The following is a 13,569-nucleotide window of genomic DNA, read 5'->3' as shown; positions in this document are numbered from 1 at the left end:
GAAATACAAAGAACATAGAAAGTTGTAGTAGAGTCGTTCAAAGAAACTCTTCACAATAGTGAAAATGAAGGAACACAGAACTTCACATCAACACAAATGAATCTTAGAAATATATTCAAATATAAAAGCAAACTTATGGATGGTATGACCTAAATAAGACCTTTATATAAATAGTTTCAAAACATGTAATCCATGTATGTACCTAACATCAGAGCCCCAAAATATATGAAGCAAGCATTAACAGATTTGAAGGGATTATCATATAATTCAACAGTAATTAGTGGAGACTTCTATACTCAAATTTCAATAATGGATAGAATAACCATTATAGATCAATAGGAAATAGATGATTTAACACTACAAACCAACTGGACCCAGTAGACATATACAGAATACTCCATCCAACAGCAGAATATACATTTTTCTCAAGTGCACATGGAACATTCTTCCAGGACAGACATATGTTAGCCTATAAATCTTAATAAATTTTAAAAGATTGAAATCATACAAAGTATCTTTTCTAATCATAATGAAAGTAGGGATCAATATCAAAAGGAAAACTAGAAAATTCACAAAAATGTGGAAATTAAACAACACACTCTTAAACAGCCAACTTGTCAAAGAAGAAATCACAAGGAAAATTAGAGACAAATGAAAATGAAAACAACATAACAAAACTTAGGAGATGGAGCAAAAGCAGTGCTAAGTGGGAAATTTTTAGTTGTAAATGCACACATTTAAAAAGAAGAAACAGGGGCGCCTGGGTGGCGCAGTCGGTTAAGCGTCCGACTTCAGCCAGGTCACGATCTCGCGGTCCGTGAGTTCGAGCCCCGCGTCGGGCTCTGGGCTGATGGCTCAGAGCCTGGAGCCTGTTTCCGATTCTGTGTCTCCCTCTCTCTCTGACCCTCCCCCGTTCATGCTCTGTCTCTCTCTGTCCCAAAAAAATAAATAAACGTTGAAAAAAAAAATAAATAAAAAATAAAAAGAAGAAACATCTCAAAAAAAAAAAAAAAATAACCTAACTTTAAATCTTAAGATACTACAAAAGAAGAGCAAACTAAGCCCAAAGCTAGCAGAAGAAAGGAAATAATAGATTAGAACAGAGATTAATGAAATAAAGAACAGAAAAATAGAGAAAATCAAGCCAAAAGTTATTCTTCAAAAAAAAAAAAAGGGGGGGGGGCGCCTGGGTGGTGCAGTCGGTTAAGCGTCTGACTTCAGCCAGGTCACGATCTCGCGGTCCGTGAGTTCGAGCCCTGCGTCGGGCTCTGGGCTGATGGCTCGGAGCCTGGAGCCTGTTTCCGATTCTGTGTCTCCCTCTCTCTCTGCCCTTCCCCCGTTCATGCTCTGTCTCTCTCTGTCCCAAAAATAAATAAAAAACGTTAAAAAAAAAAAAAAAAAAGATGAACCTTTGAGTAGAATGGCTAAGAAAAAAGAGAGAAGACTCAAATTAGTAAAATCAGAAATGAAAGTGGGGACATCACTACTGATTTTACAGAAATAAAAAGGATTATAAGCACTATGAATAACTGTATATCAACAAATTAGATATCCTAGATGAAATTCCCAAAAAATTCCCAGAAATAGACCATCCATCAAAACTGAATTATGAAGAAATAGAAAATATGAATAAACCTGTAACTAGTAAGGAGATAGAATCAGTAATCAAAACCCTCCAAACAAAGAAAAGCCCTGGACAAGATGGCTTCACTCATGAATTCTACCAAATGTTTAAAAAAGTTAATATCAATACTTCTCAAATTATTCCAAAAAATGAAGGGGAGAGAAAATTTCCTAATTCCTTGTATGAGGCTGGCATTACCTAGAAACCAAAGTCAGACAGACACTAACAAGAAAACTACCGACCAATATATCTTATGAATATCAATGCAAAAATTATAACAAAATATAAGCAAACTCAATTCATTATATTAAAGAAGATTATGCACCAAGTGGAATTTGTTCCAGGAATTCAAGGATGGTTCAACATACAAAAATCAATCAATATAATACACCACACTAACAGAATGAAGGAATAAAAACTATATAATCATCTCAACTGATGCAGAAAAAAAACATTTTAGAAAATTAAACATTTTCATGATAGAAACCATTCCATTTATAATAGCATCAAAAAGAATAAAACACTTAGAAATAAATTTATCCACAGAGTTTAAACACACTACAAAACATGGCTGAACAAAATTAAAGAAGACATAAAGAAAAGGAAAAAACCCCACGTTCATGGACTTAATATTGTTAGTGATAATACTACTCAAAGCAATGTAATAGATACAATGTAATATATAGATTCAATGTAATCTCTATCAAAAGCCCAACAGTGTTTTGTTTTTTTTTTTGCAAAAACAGAGAAACTTAACCTAAAATTCATATGGCATCTCAAGAGACCCCAAATATCCAAAATAGTCTTAGAAAAGAAGAAAGTTGGAGGAATCACACTTCCTGATTTCAATACTTACTACAAAGCTACAGTAATCAAAATAGTGTGGTGGTGGCATAAGAATAGACATGTACACCAACAGAATAGAGAGCCTAGAAATAAACCCTTGCATAAGTGGTTAACTGGGGGTGTCTGGGTCTGTTAAGCGTCTGACTTTGGCTCAGGTCATGATCTCATGATTCGTGAGTGTGAGCCCCGTGTTGGGTTCTGTGATGACAGCTCAGAGCCTAGAGCCTGCTTCAGATTCTGTGTCTCCCTCTCTCTGTCCCTCGTCCGCTCACACTGTCTCTCTCTCAAAAGTAAACAAACATTAAAAAAAAAAAAATGGTTGGGAATGCAAGCTGGTGCAGCCACTCTGGAAAATAGTATGGAGGTTCCTCAAAAAACTAAAAATAGAACTACCCTACGACCCAGTAATTGCACTACTAGGCGTTTATCCACAGGATACAGGTGTGCTGTTTCGAAGGGACACATGCACCCCCATGTTTATAGCAGCACTATCAACAACAGCCAAAGTATGGAAAGAGCCCAAGTGTCCATTGATGGATGAATCAATACAGAAAATGTGGTGTATATATATACAATGGAGTATTACTCGGCAATCAAAAAAAATGAAATCTTGCCATTTGCAACTACGTGGATGGAACTGGACAGCATTATGCTAAGTGAAGTTAGTCAGAGAAAGACAAAAATCATATGATTTCACTCATATGAGGACTTTAAGAGACAAAACAGATGAACATAAGGGAAGGGAAACAAAAATAATATAAAAACAGGGAGGGGGACAAAACAGAAGAGACTCATAAATATGGAGAACAAACTGAGGGTTACTGGAGGGGTTGTGGGAGGGGGGATGGGCTAAATGGGTAAGGGGCACTAAGGAATCTACTCCTGAAATCATTGTTGCCCTATATGCTAACTAATTTGGATGTAAATTTTAAAAAATAAATAATAAAATTTTAAAAATAAATAAATTTTCCACATTCATACCTAGTTAATAAATTAGATAATTACAGCTAATTCAGTTTCTCTCGCACTATTTTACTCAAATGAAATTAGATACCAAATTTAAAATAAATCAGACAATTTTTGACTGTTTAATATTCAAACATATCACTTAAATAAGTAACATGGTTTTTAGAGCTAACTTAGAATTTTTAAAATCTGTCTATAGTTTAATCATTTTCTATTTTTTTCATTGATTTATGTCATTCTGGTTGTGTCATAATAAGAAACAATAAAAGGAAATAATAGAAAATTACTATTTTAAAATATTACAATTCTACATAAAATATGAGCCTAGAGATTATTGAAAGTAATATATGTAGTTTTGTCATTTATCTTCGGAAATGTAATATGTGCTATTTAATATCCGGATAATAATATCTTCCTTCATAGATTAAAAAAAAATGTGGTTAACTGATTTTTGACAGTGTGCCAAGACTACTCCATGCAGAAAGCTTGGTCTTGCATTAAGTTGGACCCTTACCTTATGCCACGTATTAAAATTAAAATAGATAAAAAACCTAAATATAAGAACTAAAATTACAAAACCCTTAGATTAAAACATAGGGGAACATCTTCATGACACTGGATTTGGTAATGATTTCTTGTATAAACACCAAAAGCACAGGCAACAACAACACAATAGATAAATTGGACTTCATCAACATTAAAAACTCTGTGCACCAAAGGACTCCATCAAGAGACTAGAATGATAACCCACAGAATGGGAGAAAATATTTGCCAATGATATATCTGAAAAGGGATTAACATCTAGAATATATTTTTTTAAAAACTCCTACTATTCAATTACAGGAAAAAACAAACAACCCAATAAAAAAAGATTGAGCAAACAACTGAAATAGAAATTTCTCCAAAAATATACAAATGGCCAATAACCATATGAAAAGATGCTCAACATCACTAAAACAACTTAAAGCCACAACAGGATACCACCTCACACACATTAGGATGTCTAAAACAAAATTTTTTTTAAAAAGGAAAGCAACAAGCGTTGACAAGGATGTGGAGAAATTGAAGCCCTCGTGCACCATCAGCTGGAATGTAAAATGGCATGGTTACTGCAAAAACAAAACAAAACAAAACAAAAAAACACACAAAAAGATAGTTTGGTGGTTCCTCAAAAAGTTAAACATAGAATTACCTTATGATCTGGCAATTCCACTCCTAGGTATATACCCAAAACAACTGAAAGCAAGGTCTCAGATATTTGTACCCCAATGCTTTTAGCAGAATTATTCAAAATAGCAAAAAGGTAAAAACAACATAAATGTCTATCGATAGATGACTGAATGAGCAAGATGCGGTATATACATACAATGGAATATTATTCAGCCATAAAAAGGAACATTCTAATACATGCTACAACAAGGATGAATCTTAAAAACTATGTGAAGTAATTCTGCCACAAAAGGACAACTGTTGTATGGTTCCACTTATATGAGATCAATTCATAGAGACAGAAAGTAGATTAGAGGTGACCAGGGGCTAGGGAGAGAGGAAACGGGGAGTTACAGGCACACCTCCAGGACACTGCAGGTGTGGTTCCAGATCATTGGAAGATCATCCAGATCATAAAGCAAGTATCACAATAAAGTGAGTCAAATGAAGTTTTTAGGTTCCCAGTGCATATAAAAGTTATGTTTACACTATAGTGCAGTCTATTAAGTATGCAATAGTATTATGCCAAAAAAAATGTATATACCTTAATTTAAGAATATCTTACTACTGAAAAATGCTAACCATGGGGCGTGTGGGCGGCTCAGTCGATGATGTGTCCAACCCTTGATTTCAGCTCAGGTCATGATTTCACAGTTCGATTCGTGGGATTGAGCCCCATATCAGGCTCTGTGCTGACAGCATGAAGACTGTTTGGGATTCTTCTCTCCCTCTCTCTCTGCCCGTCTCCTGCTTGTGCTCTCTCAAATAAATATTAAAAAAAAATAGAATAAAAAATGCTAACCATCATCTGAGCTTTCAGCAAGTCAATCTTTTTGCTGATGGAGGATCCTGCTGTGTTGACAGCAGCTGACTGATCAGGGCAGTGGCTGCAGATGGCTGGGGCTGTTGTGGCAATTTCTTTAAGACAACGGTGAAGTTTGCTGCATTGAGTGATTCTTGCTTTCACAAATGATTTCTCTGTAGGATGCGATGCATAGAACTTCTTTCAAAATTGGAGTCAATCTTCTCAAATCCTGCTGCTACTTTTATCACCTAAATTCATGTGATATTATAATGTGTTTTCATTTCGAAAATCTTCACAGCATCTTCACCTGGAATGATTCCAACCCAAGAAACTACGCTCTTGGTTTATCCCTGAGAAGCAATCCCTCATCCGTTCAAGTGTTTTCATGGGATAGCAGCAATCCGGTCCTATCTTCAGGCTCCACTTCTGATTCTAGTTCTCTTGCTGTTTCCACTACATCTGCAGTAACTTCCTCCACTGAAGTCTTAAACCTCTCAAAGACCTTCATGAGGGCTGGAATCAACTTCTTCCAAATTCCTGTTCATGTTGATATTTTGACCCTTCCATTAAGTCATGAATGTTCTTAATGGCATCTAGATAGTGAATCCTTTCCAGAAGGTTTTCAATTGACTTTGCCCAGATCCATCAGAGGAATCACTGTCTCTAGCAGCTATAGCCTTATGAAATGTGTTTCTTAAATAATAAAACTTGACATTTGAAGTTACTCCTTGACCCATGGATTGAAAAATGGATGTTATGTTAGCAGACAGGAAAATAACACTGATCTTGTTGTACATCTCCATTAGAACTCTCGGGTGACCAGGTGCTTTGTCAATGAGCAGTAATATTTTGAATCTTTTTTCCTGAGCAATAGGTCTCAATAGTGGGCTTAAAATATTTAGTAAACCATGTTATAAACTGATGTGCTGTCATCCAGGCTTTGTTGTTCATTTATAGAGTACAGACAGAATAGGTTTAGCATAATTCTTTTTTTTCTTTTTTATTTACTTTGAGAGAGACAGTGCGAGTAGGGGAGGGGCACAGAGAGAGGAGAGAGAGAATCCCAAGTAGGCTGTAGGCTGCCTGCCAGTGCAGAGCCCAATGTGGGGCTTGAACACACAAAATTGTGAGCTCATGACCTGAGCCAAAACTAAGAGTTGGACGCTTAACCACGGGAGCCGCTCAGATGGCCCAGATTTAGCGTAATTCTTCGGGGCCCTAGTACTTTTGGAATGGTAAATGAACATTAGCTTCACCTTAAAGTCACCAGCTACATTCACCCTAAAAAGAGGCAACTTGTCCTTTGAAGCTTAGAAGCCAGGCATTGACTTCTCCTCTCCAGCTATGAAAGTCCCAGATGGCGTGTTCTTTCAGTGTAAGACTATTATATCTACACTGAAAATCTGGTTAGCATAGCCACCTTCATCAATTAGCTTAGCTAGACCTTCCAAAGAATTTGCTGCAGCTTCTACATCAGCACTTGCTGCTTCACCTTGTATTTTTATGTTAGGGAGACGGCTTCCTTCCTTAAACCTCGTGACCAAATCTCTGCTAGCTTCCAACTGTTCTGCAGCTTCCTCACCTCTCTCAGCCTTCACAGAATTGAAGACAGTTACAGCCTTACTTGGATTAGGCTTCAGCTTAAGGGAATGTTGTGGCTGGTTCCATCTTCTTTAAAAAAAAAAAAAAAATTTTTTTTTACATTTTTTTTGAGAGAGAAAAAGAGAGAGAGACAGAGCACAAGTGGGGGAGGGCAGAGACAAAGGAGACACAATTCAAAGCAGGCTCCGGGCTCTGAGCTGTCAGCACAGAGCTCAATGCGGGGCTCAAACTCACAAACCGCGAGATCATGACCTGAGCCGAAGTCGGACACTTAACCGACTGAGCCACCCAGGCGCCCCATGGTTTGGTCTTCTATCCAGACCACTCAAACTTTCTCCATATCAGCAATAAGGCTGTTCTGCTTTCTTATCTTTGGTGTGTTCACTGAAGTACCACTTTAAAAAAAAAAAAAAAGTCTTTTAATTTTATTTTAGAGAGAGAGGGCACACATGAGAAGGGGAGAGGGGCAGAGGGAGGAAGAGAGGGAAAGAGAGAGAATCCCAAGCAGTCTCTGTGCTGTGAGTGTGGAGCCCAAAGAAGGGCTCGATGCCACGACTCTGGGATCATGACCTGAGTCAAAATCAAGAGTCAGATGCTCAACGAACCGAGTCACCCAGGTGCCCCTAAAGTAGCACTTTTAATTTCCTTCAAGGACTTTCTTTGCATTTACAGCTTGGCTAACTGTTTAACTCAAGAGGCCTACCTTTGGGCCTGTCTCAGCTTTCAACATGCCTCCTTCACTAAGCTTAATTATTTCTAGCTTCTGATTTAAATTGAGAGATGAGACTCTTCCTTTCATTTGAATACTTGGAGGCCATTGTAGGCCTGTTAATTGGCCTTGGTTCAATATTCTTTTGTCTCAGGGAATAGGAAGAAGCAAGGAGAGGGAGAGACACAGGGAAGGGCAGATCGGTGGAGCAGACAGGACACATAAGATTTACAAATCAAGTTCACCATCTTCTGCAGGGATGGTTCGTGGCACTCCAGAACAATTACAACAGCAACATCAAAGATCACTGATCACACATCACCATAGCATGATAATAAAGTTTGAAATACTGCAGGAATTACCAAAATGTGACAGAGACATGAGGTGGACAAATTCTGTTGAAAAAATGGTGCCAACAGACTTGCTTGATGCAGGGTTGTCACAAACTTGCATTTGTGAAAAACCCAGATCTACACAGCACCTTAAAGCAAAGTGCAATAAATCAAGGCATGCCTGTACTCTTTAGCGGGTACAGAACTTCTGTGTGGGGTGAGGAATGTTTTGGAAATGGATAGCAGTGATAGTTGTACAACATTGTGAACGTACTTAATGCCACTGAATTATACACTTAAAAATGGTTGAAGTGGTGATTTTATGTTATGTATATTTTGCCATAACAAAAAAAAAACGGCAAAAAACTCTCCCCTATCACATGCAATACAATTCTGGAGGTTGAGTGACTCAAACCTAGGACTGAGGAAAGTATAAAGAAATCCAGGATACTGTCTCTGAGTAGGGTGTACCCAGGTGTTTCCACTTGCACCCGCCATGTTTTGATCTTTAATCTCGGTGACAGACACAGTATGTTGGTGTAGTTCCACTGAACATCTGAAATAATTAATAATCAAAGTCGACGGGATTAGGAAGCAACGTGGCAGCTTTACCAGGAGGCACCAAGCTTATTGTGGAGAAGTGAAGACAGGTCCCTTATTCTTGGGGTGATGCCCGGTCACTTACTCTCCTTGACCCCAGTCACTCCAAACCCCACCTCCTACCACAGCTCTGGCTCCAACACCCCCCTCCACATGCTCCACCATGGAGGGACCTTTAATTGCTCTCAAAGTTCTGGGCCTGGCCTTCAACTAGGCACACATCTCTCCAGCCTCTGGGCAGGGTAGACTAAACTGGGGCTTATCTGTCTGGTCCCCACCTCTGCTGAAGTTGGGAAAGTCCCTCCAGCACCTCTGCCTCCCTCCCCCACCGCAACCCAGGATCTGCTGAATAATGGAGACAGGAGAGCTCAGGGCACTTGCCCCTCTCACTTCCCCTTCTCAGGATGCATGTGGTTCAGCTCTCCACCCCATACCATGGCCAGGGGTGGGGCTGGGCTTTCCTCTTCTCTCCAGGCAGGCTTAGTGCCTGTTGCCCCAGGCAGGCTCCTACCTCAGAGCAACATTTCCCTGCTCCTGAGATGTATCCAACAGGGTCTGGCTCCCCCCTCCCCTCAGGAGGCAGGCCTTGGGCTGGGGGAAGCAGAGGAGTCAATCAGGCTCCTGGCTCACAGTGTTGGAAGGTGACTGGCCCTACAACATGCTGACCGTGTGCAAGGGAGTAAGGGGGTGGAGGGAGTGGGGTTGAAGAGGGAAGGCCCACTACCCAAAGGGAACTCCTTGAGGCCGGGGACCCCCTAACCCCTAGTGCAGTGTCCTCTCAGGCTTCCAGACTGGGTGGGTGGACAGACCAACAGGAGCTCCCTGGCATGGATGGTGTGGGAAGTGAGGGCTGGAGTGGGGGTGGAGGTAAGGAGCCAGAGAAAGCCAGGATAGCGTGTGTTCATTTGAGGGTGTGTGTGTGTTTGGGGGGTGGGTGGGGAGTCCTATCATGGGTGGGGTAGCATCCAAGGCTTCCTTCTGAGTCTGGATGCCTCTACCCCTGACCTGCTCTGTTTCGTGGGACCGACCTCGGCTCTGTCTAGGGCCCTGTCTGGCCACTCCTGTGGCTCTGAGCAGCAGAGGAAGGGGCAAGCAGACTTCCACCCTTCTTGGCTCCCAGTCCAGGGGAGAAGACCCTCATGCCACACTCGTCTTCCTGGGGCAGTCGCACCAAACCACCCCTTCCATCCAGCTGGGCAGCTTGGAGCTGGGCACCTGGTCCCTGTGGCACTTCTGTCTGGGAAGCAAGGCTTTGGTCAGTTAAGGCCCCCACCCCCAATGCCAGCGATGGACACAGCGGATGGGTCAGGCACAGAGATGACATTCAATGAGGGGCAACAAATGTAGGGGCCACCTCACCCTATTAAGTGTCACTATCCAATGAGGTTCTCAACCTTCTAGGCTGGGCTTTGTGTGGGTAAAATGAATAGTGCTCTGAATCTGCCTTTGTCTGACCATGAAGCTCCATTAAGCCATGGAACCAGAGTTATAATTATACTAGTAATAATAGGGGTGCTTCACATGGGTCACCATGCACATTGAATCCCCCAGAGACATGGATGGGGATGGAGCATGGGGAGGGGGTCTTCTCCTTCTCCATCATCATCATCATCATCAATCTCATGTTACAGAAATGGACAGAAGCCTGAGGGATGGAGCCCCTGGCCTGTTTCAAGCTGGAGGCCAGGACCCATCCCACCACAGGCCTGAGCAACAAAACCACATCACAGGAGCCAAAAAGTCATGGTCAGCACATGGAAAGGGTGCAAGGCACCATGTGTCCATACCAGGGCTCTGGAGGCCAAGAAGTGGTGAAGGATCAGCTTTCCTGCAGCTTGGCAAAGCCTTCCCAATGGCACAACCATCTAACTGCCCACCCCTGTGGCAGGCTGAGGTAAGTGCAGGGTCATGGCCTAGGGTAGGAATCTTGGTCAGAGATGAGACCTGGCTGAGAGGTGAAGGTCTAGTAAATAACCCTGGGGCGCTGTCTCCTCCCACGGGACCCTCACTACCACCTCTAACCCAGGCCATCCATGCTCCCCAAGATGGTGGAATTAGCTTCCTCCCGGCCTCCTGGCTCCTCTTGTCCCAACAGCCCTGCCTAGTCTGCCCCCTGCCCACTCTATCACCTTCCACCCCACCATGAGCCTTGCTGTCTGAGTTCCAGGTGCATGACCACCCTCCCTTCCTCACACCCAGGGCCTCTGCATGTGCTACGCCTCTTTCCAAATATGTGGCCCCACATCCTTTCACCTGGGCCACTCTTTGCCTTCCCTCAGGCCCCACTCAGCCATTAATTCCTCTGGGAAACCTTCCTGGGCCACTGGCCACATCCACGTGGGACTTCTTGTACCACACTTACTGGGATCTCAACAAACTAAGAGTGAGATGAGCTGTCCAAGGCCCATCCCCTGAGACAAGGGCTCTGCAGCCTCACCTCCTGCAACACTGGCCTGGGGCTGGCATTCTGGAATGCTGCCTGGCCGGACACCTAAGGAGGATGGGCCTACCTGCAGCCTACAACACCCTGAGCCTGGGCAGTATGAAACACGGCCACTGAACTCATGCATCTGTGCCAGAGTGGACAGAGGGGCTCACGGAATGTTCTGTGTCCTGACGTGGTGGTGCTCCCCCGGGGGATATACAGGTCAAAATTCACCACTGGTACACTTTACTCTATGTATGCTGTAGCTTAATTTTGTAAAAATTATAACAAGAAGACAGTTCCTCCAAAAGTCAAGTTCTTCTTCCTAGAAATCTCATCTGCCACATATTGGTGCACAATCAACAAATCAGAAATCCTCTTCTCACTTCTTCAAATGGCTCATCATTTGCTGCTTTAGACAGGACCCCAGGCTGCCTGGACAGAACCCACCCGCCCCGGGAACCCCCTGGTACAGCAGCTGTGGCAGGACATAGGGCAGGGCAGAGGCTGGTTGGGATGTGCCTCAAGCTGCCAGGAAAGCCCCCCGATGGGAGCCTCTGTGCCTGAGGCCACACCAAAGGCCAGGCTTTTGTCCCCAGCTCTGCCAGGACCTGCTACATGACCTAGGCCCAGGGTTTCCTGCTGTTCCTTAGTAAACACTTGCTGTGTGACTAGTATATAAAAATATATTCACGGGCACCTGGGTGGCTCAGTCGGTTGGGCGTCTGAATTCTGCTCAGGTCATGATCTCACAGTTCATGAGTTCAAGCCCTGCATCGGGCTCTGTGCTGACAGCTCTGTGCTTCGGATTCTGTGTCTCCCTCTCTCTCTGCTCCTCCCCTGCTCATTCTCTGTCTCTCTCTCTCTCTCTCTCAAAAATAAATTTAGAAAAAAAAATATAATTCACTTCATGGGGCACCTGGGTGGCTCAGTCAGTTGAACGTCCAACTTTGGCTCAGGTCATAACCTCACAGTTTGTGGGTGCGAGCCCAACACCCGGCTCTGTACTGGCAGCTCAGAGCCTAGAGCCTGCTTCAGATTCTGTGTCTCCTTTTCTCTCTCTGCCCCTCCCCAGCTCGTGCTCTCTCTTTCTCTCTCTCAAAAATAAATAAACTCAAAAACGATTTTTTTTTAATAAATAAAAATACGTTCACTTCAGGAGAGGAGACAGACGTGGAAACAGGCACAGAGGGACAGTGACTTCTCTTACAAGAGCTGGGGCCAGTATTGCTGAATCTGTCCACCCCACAGACACCTGCCTGGATCAGGCTCCATCATCTCCCCCTGGGACCCTCCTAATGGTTCCTAGCGGCGTCTGTGCTACCAGGACCCCCACTCCACACCACCTTACAATCTGCTCCCCACACGGTGGCTGAAGGTCAGCTTGGGCCTCACCAAAGTAACTCCACACAAAGGAAACAAGACGACGAACAACTCCTTTGGGTCCAGAGAGGGGTCTGAAGGGAAGAACACAACACTGCTTACCGTAGAGGCCGCTTTGAGGCAATTGAGGTGTGGAATGTGGAAAGGGCCACAGTAACCCCCTGGCTGAATACTGACAGACTCATAAGGTGACCCACCTCGAGATATCTATAGGCCCTAATTAACCAATGGGCTATTTACAACCAGGAAGTTACCAAAAGGGAGAATTCCATATGTCGCCATACCTCCTCTCTTCCCCCTTTAAAAACAGCCCCCACCCACCGCCTCCTGGCAGACAGTCTCTCCTCTGCTGTCCTGCCCTGCCGCTCCCTTGTGGTGTATTCAATAAACTTCTATCTCCTTTGTTCTGCCTCAGGTGAAGGCCAAGCCACCGGCTTCTGATCATCACCCCAGATTTGGGGGGCCCTCAACCAATCAGGAGAGACACCGCACCCACAGAATACCCTTGCCAAAAAATTCAAACCCGAATCTGCTCAGATCCACCAATTTGGAGGAAAGTCACAGGAGCATAGGAAAGGACACCCAGAGGGCCCATCAACAGAACTCCGGTTAAGGGAAGCTCCATAGATTTCTTTGACAAGAGATTCAAGTGAAAAATAAGACAGAAAGTGATGGAAGGAAATCTATGGAATAACGTGTGGATCTTCCTTAGACTGGAAATGTGAACACTGGCTGGATTTTTGAGGAGGTTAAGAAGGGCGTCACTGCTTGTCAGATGTGACAATGGCCCTGTGGTTATGTTGTTTAAAATGACTCTCTCAGAAATACATACTAAGAAATAGAAGAAATAGGATTTGGGATTTGCTTTAAAACAACCCAGGGTGTCATGAGGGGGTGGACAAAATAGGATCACAGCTGCTTTGTGATGGACACGTGGGGCTCAGCAAAGGCTCCTGGCTAATTTTGCTGCAAATTTTCCATAAAGAAAAGGGTGTTGTTGTTGTTGTCTGTTTTAAATCTCAAATATCCCCACCAAAGGAGTGAGGGAAAGAAAGGAGGGTAGGCCGG

At 43.1% G+C, this 13,569-nt stretch overlaps 1 protein-coding gene across 4 annotated transcripts in view; it reads right to left on the bottom strand.

Moving 5' to 3' along the window:
- Positions 1 to 13,569, bottom strand: part of CHDH (choline dehydrogenase) — a 41,003-nt gene that overhangs the window by 21,825 nt on the left and 5,609 nt on the right. The gene's annotated exons all lie outside the window — the stretch shown is intronic.

This window comes from Puma concolor, chromosome A2, assembly GCF_028749965.1.
Source record: "Puma concolor isolate L17-30 chromosome A2, mPumCon1.1.hap2, whole genome shotgun sequence".
NCBI lineage: Eukaryota > Metazoa > Chordata > Mammalia > Carnivora > Felidae > Puma > Puma concolor.
Note: the sequence above shows the minus strand (reverse complement) of the source record. Positions and strands in the feature narration are given on the sequence as shown.